This window comes from Epinephelus moara, chromosome 15 (genome assembly GCF_006386435.1).
Source record: "Epinephelus moara isolate mb chromosome 15, YSFRI_EMoa_1.0, whole genome shotgun sequence".
Taxonomy (NCBI): domain Eukaryota; kingdom Metazoa; phylum Chordata; class Actinopteri; order Perciformes; family Serranidae; genus Epinephelus; species Epinephelus moara.
In genome coordinates, this window is record NC_065520.1 from 9,619,876 (window position 1) to 9,632,657 (window position 12,782).

Genomic DNA, 12,782 nt, shown 5'->3' on the forward strand with positions numbered 1-12,782 from the left:
GGTGGGAGGCGAGGCAGATGGATCTAACAAACCCAGGACTTTCACCCAGAAGCCCACTGTGTGTTCCTGTATGAATGTTGGGCCACACCATGATGTTTTTTTCTAAACCTAACCACTTGCTTTTGTTGCACAAGGAAATATTTGTAAAAACAAGGTGTTTTATTAACGTTGCAGGTGGATTTTGAAAAGACACAATGCATGTAACAAGCATAAATTGACATACAGTCCCGAACATCAGCAACAGACGCAGGAGGTTACTTAGCATGTCATATTTCGATGTGAAAGGCCACTGACAAAGCGGCGATATTTGTGGAGTTGGGATGGGAACACGTTGGCCTTTTGCTGCTGGAGTCCACAGGGAGGACAATAATGAGAGTTAATCCAAAAACTGTGGGCTATAAAACAAGCTATAGATGCCAAAAAAAATCCTGTATAGAGCTGAGAAGACCTGCAAAGTTGGTGATTGTTCTCTGTTCATTACTACATCTGACTACTTTCACATTAAAGTCGTCAATTGATCCATTGTTAATATAAACATATTGACTAGAGCAGCTTTAATGAGGCTTGTTTTGCTGCCTGTCGGGACAAATGGAAGAACCGGATGCATTTTTAGTTGTTTGTCTGGAAGTGATGTGTTCCGTGTGGAATAAATAGGAGAGGGACATGGCAGCATTAGGAATGACAACCAGAACCAGCCCCAAACTCAAACTAAATCAAACTGATTTGATAAGTGATCTCTGGGAAACAAAAACACCTCAGCAGTAACCACTTTTCTAGCAAAAAACGGTGTAAAGAAAACACACAGAAAGGACGATCTTGTGGATTACAACACAGTAAGAGGCAGCGACAGATAGCACCAAGCCCACCACCCCCATCGAGCACTCATGGTGAGGCAGCGGAGCCAGATGAAGGAGGTAAATAGGTTTTGACAGCACATTACAAAGCCTCTCGGCTGGGCTGGGCGGCAGCATCGTGTGTTTTAAAGGATGGTGAAGGACACACAACACACACATAAGAGACAGATAAACACATTTATATTCAGGGTCGCTCTATAATCCAGATACAATGAGTGAAAGCAGGGACAGGTGCAGCATGTTGCCAAGCTAGCAACACTTCAGTAGGAGATGGGGGTTTTGAACATGGAGCCATTTATTTAAAAATGCTGCGTATATTATGTAGTGATAGACAGGCCGATTCTTTTCACAGTATTGGTTCCTTGGAGTTGGTGCGCTGGTTAATGCATGAAACTTTTTGAATTTATGACTTTCTGCAAAATATGCTCGCAAATTAGGCCTTTTTCAGAATGTAGCATTGTCCGATTCAGACATGTGGGATATGCCAGTATTATTTGGGTTTTAATAGCAATAAAATCTGGTAAAAGTTATTTGTAGCATCCCTGTTGTTTCAACATTACAACTTAAAGCTCATGAACTCATCCAAGTGGATAGAATGACTATTCAAGGGGCACTTGAATGTATTGTTAGCCTTGGTGACGAAGATCTTGACTTGAATCCTCGCTTGTTCGTTCGGAAGTGTTTTAAATAGGAAGGTCTTCGCAAAAACGCATGTCTGGGAGGTACTCAGCATTCACATGGATAAATGAGATTCACATTACACTGCACAAGTTGCCAGCTGTTTTGATAAACTTTTGCACTTTTGATTACTTCACTTCAATCAAGAATTATCTGTGTTTTTAAGTTCTTTATTCACCGTGGATGAATGTGGGAAAAACCTTTGGGGTTGAAGTATTACTTTAATATATAGACAATATAGTACATTTTATTCTCTAAGGCTCAAGATATAAATACATATATTTTCACCTCCTTGCCAGTGAGGGATGTGCAGGCATGTGTAAATATTTTCTGCTCTGAGCAACCTTGAATGATTGTCGGTGCAAATGCTGTGATGCACTGCTCCTCCATCTTCTATTCTCTATGAACCAACCAGGATTCAGCTGCTTTTTTTTCATTCACTCTGCTCTGCACAGGTTAAAAAAGTCCACCCTTTACCTCTGCACATACAATGTCACCCTCCATTGCTTATTCATAGACACACAGAGACAAGCAAACACACACACCGGCAGCAGAAGATGAGGGTCAAGGACAGGTGGGACCTCAGAGAGACATTGTTGAAAGCTGATGGCCCCTCCAAAACAAACATAGAGGCTGGGATGCAGAGGGAGAGAGGGAGCAGTAAATGAAAGAAAGCTATCAGAAGTAGCAGCTGGATTGGTTGTGACAAGGCACTGATGGGATAGAGAGGCTCCTACAATATAGAAAGCCCTGCCATCAGCAGTTCTGTGCCTTCAGGTAATGGGCAAATAACATGAATACACTTCCTTGCTGATGCACTCACTGCGACAGTATTGCACTTTGGTTCCTGTGAGAGTGCTTTCCTTTGTCGCCTCGCAAAGCAACAAGGGTCGATGGGAGAGGCAGCAGCATCTGGTCGCACCATCCCTTCCAGCAGATAAACTTCCATCTTTGTCTTCCTTACTGCCGCTGCATGTTTTTGCTGAGCATCCAAAATGGGTTTTAAAAAAAAAACCCTGTAATTTCAGGCTGCTTCTGTTCCCCAACACACAACCAGCCTTGATATGAAATAGCTCTGATTCATTTTCCCCCGACAGATGGAGGTGAAGCGCCATTTTCGATTTGCAGCTACCAGCCAAGCTTCACTCAATTACCCAGTGGCATTTTTGTGACCTTGCACAAGATAGTAATGACCTCGCCATCCTGCTGAGCTCTTCTTTTTATTTTTTCTCTCCTTTTTTTTTTCCAGGGGACGGCAAGTCCTCCATCACAGCACGAGCTGATTGATGCCTTAGGTGCATGACTTCATGTTATACAAGGATGCTGGCAAATCACATCTGTATTTCAACATTTGATGTAGGGCAATTAGTTTTGTAACGGAAAGATATTTCAACTTTTTAATTTTATTTTGAAGGTTTTTCACATCTTGAGTCAATATAACGCAATGAGATTCTTCCTGTTGAGCATTAACCAAACCACACATTTGCTCCCCCTGAATCTAAAAACCCCTCCGGTTGGATAATCAGAAACATAAGAAGCAGCTAAAACACTTCCTTACAAAAGATGACATGCAGACTGCTCTGCTCAAACATTGTTTAACAAAGAATAAAGCTCTGTCAAATAAACGCTGAGAGCAATAACCATGGATTATACAACAACAGACAGGATCATTTAAACATGCTAAATTGGCACAATCATGCAAAACATGTCACGTTTGAGAAACTGCACTTCATCTTATTTCACAGTTTAACTGAAGCTAATGGTACAAAGTGAACAGAACCTCATATTAGTGCCATGCATGCATTATGTATGATCACAACATACTGCGTATACTGAGTTTGCATCATCATTGTAAGGCAGTTTTACTTGCAAAACACTGACTAAATATTCCTTAGAAATGAAGTCACACGTGGCATGCCAAGCACCTATAATAAGATTAGCTAACACGCAGAATAAATCGCATTTCGCATCTTCCATCGTCTCCTCATTATAACAATCTGCTATAGCTCTGAGATGAAACACTGTCCTACTTAACAGAAGAAAACTCTGACTTTAAACGGCTGACTTTAAAAACCGTTGTGGATTATACCTAAAGAAAAAGGACTTGACCTTTGGCCATGTCTGTGATCATACCAAAGGCTCTCTTATTTCTGCTGTCGGAGGAGGGAGAACCATTCAGAGGAGATGATGCATGTGAACGATGGAGGTCAAACAATCTTTGATCTGGTTTGAAGTCAGCAGAAGCTGCAACACAGCTACTGATTTTTCTCCTCAAAGAAACATTATGCAGTGCTGACATTATGAAGTTGTTTATATAACTGCAGAGAATCCACTGATACTTCTGGTCCCAGCGCCAGGCACAACGAGTATTTTGCTTCTGCAGTATCTGAAGCACCTCACTGTTTCCTTTACAGTGTGGACAGTTGTGGTGTCATGCTCCACCATCAGAGCCTTAAAATAGAATCACATTAATTAATGAAGGTGAACGTTGGACAAAAAACATTCACGCACCCAAAGTCATTTGGGGCACATATGGTTTTATCCTGACACCAGCACCTGCTTCATTCTGAGGTCATTGTGTCTCAGCTGGATACAGACTGCAGGAGTTTTATTGAGAGGAAATCATTATATTGAACATTTTATTTGTTTGCACCATGTCCTCACAACTGTACTATGTATGCACACAAACGATATCCTCTACCTCGTAAAATAGGCCATTATTCATCTAATTATGTAATGAAAGGCTCCTTAACACTTCATTCAAGAGGTCATTAATTTCCCAAGAAGTCATCTGGATATAATTACATAATTAGTTACTAATCAAAAACAGAGATAATGTTCTAAAACATTTTAGAAAGCACACATTCATTTCTTTGAGATGGAAAGAACCAGGAAATACTACGCTTTCCTGTAAACAAATATCACATTTTTGTATGCAGTGCACTGACGAAGGACTATCTAGGTTATGCCAGCAATTAATTTGAATTAATTAACTGAAAGTGTATCAGTTGGGCACTGTCTCTATTTTCCCTTTAATTGGTACCAAATTATAAAGTTCTCTTCAGAAACCTTCCAAAGAATTTGCAGTCACATCTCATTTAATTTCTCAGAAATTATTTGAAAACTAGAAGGCGGTCAAAGAGTGCAGACCGCCAAGGACTAATGCCACATCTTGCAGTGTTTAGAAAAGCGAAAAATTATTCAGGTAACCACCTGTTATTCAAACCTGCTGCAAAATGTAATGGGTTCTTCCTTGACCCATGTTACACCCTTCCACCACGTTAAATGAAAAGCGAGCCACAGACACAGACAAACAAAGACACCAAACCACAAACAGTACTTCTTTAGCAGAGATAACATTAGGTGCATTTCCATCCACCTCTTTCAATGCAGCTCTTACATTTGTGCATTAAAAAACATGAGCAAGAACAGCAAAAATTCAAATAAAGGTTTTATGCTCAGGGGAGGTGGACAAGTTGTTGTATCGTTTAAAGTTAACTGCAACAAAGTGCAATAGTAACAGATTCAGCAAATAAATGATGACACACACTCATGACATACCATCACTGCATAGGCCACTGTAAGCTCTCTCTGTTATCTCTGGATGGTTGTTAACACTCAAGTATGCACCCAGGGTTCTGACTAGAACTCCTTCGAGAGCACATATCTGTAATATTAGTTGTTCAAAACTCTCTATTTCCATTGTCAAATGGCTCTCACTTATTAAACATGCAATGTTTTCCTTTGTTTGAGGTGCGACTGGATCTCTTTTCATTACGTTATCTTGTTGCGTCCTCTTCTTCTACAGTAGCCTGACGGGCTTTTTAGTGCTACCTACTGTTTATCTCTATGATGCCTGGTTCACACTACATGACATATCTGTCCGTTTGGACTTTGGACCGTCACTATGTCAGATTAGGTGATTGTGGAGTCATAAAATCGTGCCGTGACTTGGTCCACAGACATGACAGACTACACGATGGTCCACACCAATCATCCACGGTCGTGTTTCATGACGTGTGTGATGTCGTCGGGTTATTCTTGTCCTATTTTTTTATTACTTTTACTGTTATTTCAGTCACTGTGTCTGTTCATGTGTCAGCTGAAATGTTATTGTAGTAACGTAGAAAGTGCCACCAGATGGCAGGAGCTACATTTGAAGTCACTGAATCCTCCACAACTAAGTTCCTGCAAATGTTTCACAATAAAAGCCTGTTTAGAAAATGGAGGGATTCTCTCGACCGAAGCAATAAAGGGCTTTTCATTTGAAACAAGTTCAGGAAGTTTTGAGTTTGAAATGACAGCGTGATGCATTAACTTTATCAAGGCAAAGAGGAGCGGATAAAACATGCAAATATAAAAATACAGAGGGATTAATAAATAACGGCTCATTTATAATGTAGTCTGTTAAAAATGAAGCTGGTAGCCTCTGCAGTTGTGGTGAGTAAAAGCCACTATTTTTTTATTTTCTTACTTTATGTCCGTCTCCATTATGAAGAAATAACATTGTCTGCTAGCTTGATGCTAATGGCAGTACTCATTGGGTTGATAAAGTGCCTCTGCTGTTTAACCCCATCATTCTTCCCTTTTTACTCTGTGTGATTACCCTGGAAATCCAGAGTTCTCGCGAGAGCACAATTTGAATTTGCTCAGCAAGTCACTCTGGCAATCAGTAATGATGCTCATTACCCATGCTGTTGGAGCCGAGCTGCATCAATCACATCAGTGTATCTGATATAGGCGGGCCAGAGGCAAGCTAAACAGATGACGACAGCGCTGTGACGACGAAGTCCAGAATCAGTCAGTAAACATTGCAAGATGGCTACGGATGAACACCAGTTGTTTGAAACAGCTTTGGCTGCTACAATGAACGAGTTAGACTTGGCTTTTTCTCTAAAAGAGGAACAGAAGAGGGCGCTCGAATCTTTCCTTTGCAAGAAGGACGATACGTCACCCCATGTATTGTTCTGATTGGTCGTATTGTTATCCAATTGCGTGCAGTGATATTTTCAAATGCATGCTTGGTGCCCCCCTCAAGTTCGGCCATTTTCATTTCTCATAGCCAGACCCTAAATCTTTCTAGATTTGGGTCTGGATTTCCAGGCTACTGTGTGGTAACATCCCGGGAGGAAATATCAAAAAGGGTGTTGTTGCCATACAGTGGTCTACAGCAGCAGATCGCTCTGTGTTCCTATTGGCCAAAGTGACGGCTGTGACAGGAGAAGTCGTGAACGATAAAAAGAAAATCAAACATGCTAGACTTTCTGTTGGAACGTCGTGAGGCGTCCCAGACGTGGCTTCGGATGTCATCTACTATGACACACTACACGAGATGAAACGATGGATTATCACGTACAACACTCATTGTCGTTCACGATCCATGCCAACACCATAAGTCACTGCGTCGGGCTAGAATCGGGCTGATATCGTGTAGTGTGAACCAGGCATAAACCAACTCCCAAAATTTGCACAACAGAATTGGCAATTTTGTTTTTTGATTTCTGAAAATTCTGCTAAGATTTGCCCTTCATTTGGAGGGGAACCCAATTTATGAGACAAGTGGATAGAGTTACTACAGTCTCATAACATTGTGTGTCACACCGGCATTTAAAGTGGACACATTTTGCAGCCGAATCAATCATTTCCTGGGAATGTGTTGTATTGTTTTCAGAAAACTCAGATTTAAATCACAGCTTTGTTTAAAGCAACACTAACTCACTAAATGAGTTCTCTCAGTCAGAGCACATTAATGCTGTCGGATTCACTTCATTACTGCATCACCCTCCTCACATTATTGCACACCAACTAGCTTCAAGCTGCACCAACATTAAACCATAATGCCTTGATGAGTGGTGACAGTGATCTCAGTGCAGCATCTGATTAAAATACACACACGACACACAGACACACCTAACGGTTGAGGAGTAGTGACAGTCATAATGAACTATCCATATTTAATATGTCAGCAGCTTGTGTGTCAGTCTAGGGCTAAACTGCTGTGACTGTGAGTACGGAGCCTTGATACAGTAGCTGTTCAGCAGTGCTGCACTGACACCCTGAGGCCTCTGTGTCACTCGTCCTGTACGAGACGATGAAGTCATTCATACAGTGGCAGCTATTTCTTGTATGACGTCACTGGTCAAAAAGGATTTTACATTAACCTTTCAACGTTTAAAATCTTAAAAATGCAGATGCAAGTTGGAATAATTTAACCAATGTCAATTCACATGTGGCATAAAAAAGATTATATTGTATTCTTGTGGTGCAATAAAGCAGAGCATGCAACAATTTCCCTCTGAACTGATGAAACAAATTCATTTAAAAGCAATGAGCGGCCTTATCAACATTTTACAGAGGCTGCAGAACATTGGCTCAGTGAGATATCATTTTCAGCTTCCTGGGGGAATATGCCACCGTTCATTTAATCTGTGGCTCCCTGCAACACTTCCCTCAAAGAGGCAGAAAACAAAGGAAGCCGAGAGAAAGGAAAACACAACTCATGTTTCATTAAATCAGTAGGAAACCAGAAAGCAATCAATGCAGAACACGACTTCGCCATTTTCCTATTCACTGACTCAGAAATTGAGGGATAGGGATCTTGTAATTTGAAAGTGTCAGATGAATTCTGTTTGAGTGACAGCTGCTGTAGCCTGTACATGTATGTGAACCCATACATGCATGTAAAAGTGCACTTGCATCAATATTGTGTCATTACCAATTTCTCTACATTTAAAATGTGTAAACACACTGTGTTATTGATTAAAAGCCACATCGGTGTAAAGAGGCTGTTCTTCTAAGCACCATAATCTATATTTTTTCAACTGGAACTTGACAGAATTAGAAGATAATTAGACATAAGAGATTCTCCCAAAGGTGGCAAAGAGGGAGCTTCAGTATAACATAATAAGAAGAAAAGAACCTGTTCTGCTGTTTTTGCAAATAAGAGACATCAATATTTCATTTCAAACAGCTACTGAATACTTAATATTGAAATTTATACACCACTGGATTCATAGCGTTGTAATATTTTACTCTAAAAACCATGTATCTGAAGATACCTCTTTGAAATTAAACATGAAATTTATTTATGTGCAATTTCAGAGGCTAAATTTGAAAAAGAATTCAGGTTTCATAATTGAAAAAAAATAGATTCAGGTTGCTCAAATTCAGGTCTAAGAATTCAAGTTGAAAAAAATCAAATGTATGTATAGCATATATAGCATTCCTAATATTTCAAAGACATATCTGCTTTGCAGCGTCCACTGACTGTCACAGGATGTGACAGCAGGCTGTAGAGACCACTGTGCTCTGCAGTGACACTCTGTCCACTCGCATCAACAGCATTGTTCCTCACAGCAGCATGTCACTATACTGCCTTTAACCACCTGCTCAGGGGGGAAATAAAGCAGCTATGGCAACACCTGCCCACATCTGACACCTCCGCAGCCACCCAGTCACTGTTTTTATGGGTCACGAGATGATGGCTGGTCATTTTTGTGATGGCCGGGTACAAAATGCTGGCAGGCTGCCGAGGTGGAGCAGGGGTTTGTTCTAGTAATGCTGCATGTGCAGTTGCAATTAGGAAATGTTTTGAGTGACCGTAGCAAGGGAATATTACACAGTAAAGATGCTCTCCTTGAAAAAAGTGTCACTTTTTTGTAGCTATAAAACCCTTGACAAAAGTTACATGCGAAGATCGATGCCACTCTCATGTCTATAAGCTAAATATGAAGTTAGAGTTAGGACAAGATTAGCTTAGTTTAGCATAAAGACTGGAAGCAGGGGGAAACAGCAAGCCTCTGAAGCTTCCTAGTTTACATGTTATATCTCCATATAAAGACTGAAATGTAAAAAGTTGTGGTTTTGTAAGACTTATGTGCACGAACATTCTGCCATAGCTTTAAGTTATTAAGGCTGCTCTAATTAAAATTGCTATATCAGCAAAGAGTCAGATGACTATGTGACAGACTGATGGGGTCGCTCATAGTGACAGACTGGATGTCTACTTGTCGGGTGGTTTCATTTCAAAACTGCTGAAAACCAGTGCTTGGGCAGTGACTTCCGCGTCAGACACCAACGAAAAAGCCATCCTTTCACTGCGGAATGATACACAACCTGGCAGTGTCAGTGTGTAACGGCTCCAAACAGCATCAGGGGAACGTGTCCGGACAACAACGTAGGTTAAGGGAGTGAGAAGTCTGAGTAGGGTGGTGGATGGGTCCAATAACCACTGACTTTCACGCAGGACAGGAGGCCAGTAGTTGCTTCACGTTTGAATGTAAAACCAAACCCTGTTATATTTTTTCTAAACCTAACCATGTGCTTGGGTTGTCCCAATGTAGTACGTTTACAACGACAACAGGAGGGAGATTGTGTTAGCCAGAGACACAACCCCAAATGAATGCTAATATTGCTCCATGTCTGCTGAATGTGTTAAAAGGCAACTGTTTGCTAAAAGTTTGCCAAATCAACTTTGTAAAATGATTATATGTCAATGTTGCAGCTAACACCTCTTCCTAACATACAGCGAGCCAGTGAAATTTGGCAGTGGGAGCGCGAAAAAGTGTCCGGATAAACTACTAGCGAGAGTAACATATGGAAATAAGCAACGGCTTGCTGTTGCTCTGAAAATAGGTTGGAGGTGCATGAGGCTTCACCAAAATAGATCCGGGGCAAGCAGTTTTCCAAACTAGCAACATGTTGCTTAGCCTGTTTGCTGATGTATGGAGCAGGTTAGGACTTGAACAATCTGATGGTCGCTCGCTCACTCACTCACTCGTTCCCTCATTCACCCTCATTCACATCGCGTCCAATCAGGAAGAGATGTAAGGTTATATACTGCATTATGGTGTTCCTGTTGTCTTGACATGAAACTTTTCGACTCTTTGTTGGCTGATAAGCCTCTTGTTTACGTGTGAGGACTGCAGTGTCTGATGGTGATTAAATTACAGCACTTACCTTTTTCATCATCACAGTTAGGGTCCATATTTATCAGAAGATTAAATAAATTTAAATGTGAACTGATCTAGCTGCAGAGATATCAGTTTGCTGTGTTGTCAGACACACACAGAGAATCAGACGCTGGGAGATAAAAGGCGTAAAATGAACTGATTTACTTTGTAATAAACTGTGACATATTGAGAGTGAATCTATCAGGTCAGATTGTATCTGCAGCAACTGTTCAAATCTTTTAAGTTTAATATTTAAACAATTACAGAACAGAACAAAGAACAAACGTGTGTGCATATGTACATCCACAGCTGTCAACTTGGATACCCTGAAACAGAATTTTGTCTGAAGCTCTGTAATTATTTTTAGCCAGACATTGTGCAGTAATGGCATTACATGGTTTCTTTTTAATTGCAGTTTTGTCTATCACTTGGGAATTAAAGCATCAAATAAACTAACTGTTTAGTCATGTGCCCTGAATTTAATTCAACATTGAGTAGAAACTATATCTCCCACCCTGTCTTATAAGTTATTAACGAAAATAAAATGCTGCCAATGTTCAGAGGGGGCGTTTCAGTATTCATATGCACACAGAGGAGATTATGTTTTTTTGGAGCACACTTTTGTTGCTGGAACTAGGACTTGGACCGACACACTCATCACTCTAAATGTTTCAGAAGTTTTGTGCTTACGAACAAAGTTACAAAATCAGACTCCACTGTTATATCAGCAGTTTGCAGTTGGCTGTAAAATGTCAGAAGACAAATCTAAGCTCTAATAATATCCAAACTATGAAGACTTTTTCATTGCTTTTGTAACATTATTTGGAAATCAAGGATGGTAATGTAGAATAAAGGCAAGAAACAATATACAGATGTCTCAGAATCATAAAACTCTCAGGCAAACACTGCCAGAGTAAATCTGATTTAAACTTTTCCATTTGCAGATGTGAGTGTAAACACAGAGTAAGAGCTTTACAGGCAGGTAAAAAGGCAGAAACAAGAAAAAGTCTATGGTTACACACACCAAATAAAAAACATATTCCATATTTCAGAGCTACGTTTCATTGTTGTGTTGATGGCAGAAGGCAGTGGTCGCACAGCACTCGTCAAAGGCACACTTCAATTAATGTACTTTATTTGCTCGTCAACCTTCAAACCACTTCAGCTTCTGGTTTCTCCCTCAGTTAATATCATGACGACAGGAAAGTAAGCGACTGGGAATTCCACAATTCAGATTCTGCAGTTTCACTCGTTACGCGCCTGAGAAAGAAATTCATGAAAATCTCATTTCCAAATCTAATTTGCTTTTATAATGCTCAACTGCCCAGTGATGAGAACAGATTAAATGGAGCCAAACCACATGTGCAGCAATAAAGTACCAGGAGATTAAATTTCCTCTTGAAGTTGCACAGCAGTAAATTACTTTTAAAGCTGCAATGCTTTCGTAAAGTTAAATTGCCAAAAACACTTCACAACTCATTTTAAAGTTTAAGTATAATTAAAATTCCCTTTTGCCAAGAAACCACTCCTTTTTCCTCTGTGTTTTTGACTTGTGCAATTATTTGGCTGATTTTTTTAGTACCAAGAAGAAGAAATTAAGATTAATTCAGGATTGCTTCCCACTTTATTAGTGCTCCAAGGGGCGAACATTTTTAGTTCCAGCTGAACATGTCAGAACTTGTATTTGATTGTTGCAGTACATCTGCTGACTCCTGGCCACTAAAATTTTTCTTAAGTGGTGCCCCAAATTGTTTCCTGTTTGCTATAATTCACTATAGTTACTGTCCGCCATTTTATTTGAGTGTGACAATTCTGAGTTTGTACGTTTAAGGTGCTCACTGCAGAGTAAACTTCTGATTGTCTGTTATATAGGGAGCACTGCATGACTGATCGAGGGAGTAGTTACAGAAACAGCCTAAATATTACTTCACTTCCAGTGGCCACACAGGCACAGTTAACTGGCTAAGGACCAATGTTGTTACTACCCCTCGACTCCGTACATTATTCTGAGTCATAAACGTACAAAGTGCCGAGGTTTCTGGACTTGCCAACCGGACACGCAAAACACAGCTAACGGTATCGAGACCCGTGTAATGCGGTAAGAACACAGGAATGAGTGTGCAGTAGCTTGGCAACGGCACTGTGTGAAAGCAAATTGGAGACAAAGGTTTTTTGTTTTTTTTTTATTTTCCTATACTAAACTTTATCATGCCTGTGTCTGTCCTGTGTTGGATTATGTTGCTGGGGTATGGGGCTATAAAGAACAGAAGAGATGTGAGCAAGTCCATCAAAGAACTAT